This window comes from Nicotiana attenuata, unplaced genomic scaffold (assembly GCF_001879085.1).
Source record: "Nicotiana attenuata strain UT unplaced genomic scaffold, NIATTr2, whole genome shotgun sequence".
Classification (NCBI taxonomy): domain Eukaryota; kingdom Viridiplantae; phylum Streptophyta; class Magnoliopsida; order Solanales; family Solanaceae; genus Nicotiana; species Nicotiana attenuata.
The window spans coordinates 393,277-393,985 of NW_017670373.1; positions in this window are offsets into that span (position 1 = coordinate 393,277).

A 709-nucleotide genomic window follows, 5' to 3' on the forward strand; every position below is an offset into this window, starting at 1 on the left:
CCAAGCAACGGCTCCGACTCGCTCACCCCGAGTCGAAGAAGAAGAGTCGTTCACAATTAAAAACTAACATGCCTGCCAGAGTCGAACTTGAAGGCAAATCACCCCTTCGAGCGCATGCAAAGAAAAATCTAAGGGGGAAAAGAGGAGATACATAACAGATACAAGGCAAATAACGGAACGGAGATCTCATTTATCCACGAAATTAATTGCGGGCCATCCCCGCTTACACCCGGCCAAGGCCGATCAATACAAGGAATAAAAAAAAACAAGAAACACCTAAACGCCAAACAGCGAACAAGACAAGAAACAATGCATAAACATCTTTTTACTCGGTGCCGTATGCGCCACCATCTGCACCAGCGTCAGCCTCTGGCCTCGCCGCGTCAAAACCACAGTCAGCACGGGCCTCACGAGCCTTTTGACGTGCCCCCTCGAAAGCAGCTTCGGTCACGACGCCAGCCTCCCACAAACTCTTATATACATCACGTTAGGCCTCGGCAAAGACCCAAAGTTGTCGAGCCTGGCTGGAAGAAGCGGCTTGATCCCGTAGCCGCTGATTCTCTTCTTCTAAGGCTGTGATCCGGTCCGCCATGACTTGGGCGTCCTGCTCAAAGACACCAATCCGCTCCTCGAGACTCGCTTCTCTAAAGGCCGCAGCATCCCTTTCCAATGCCCGTTGGGATTCGTGCACGCGGATAGCTTCCTTCAA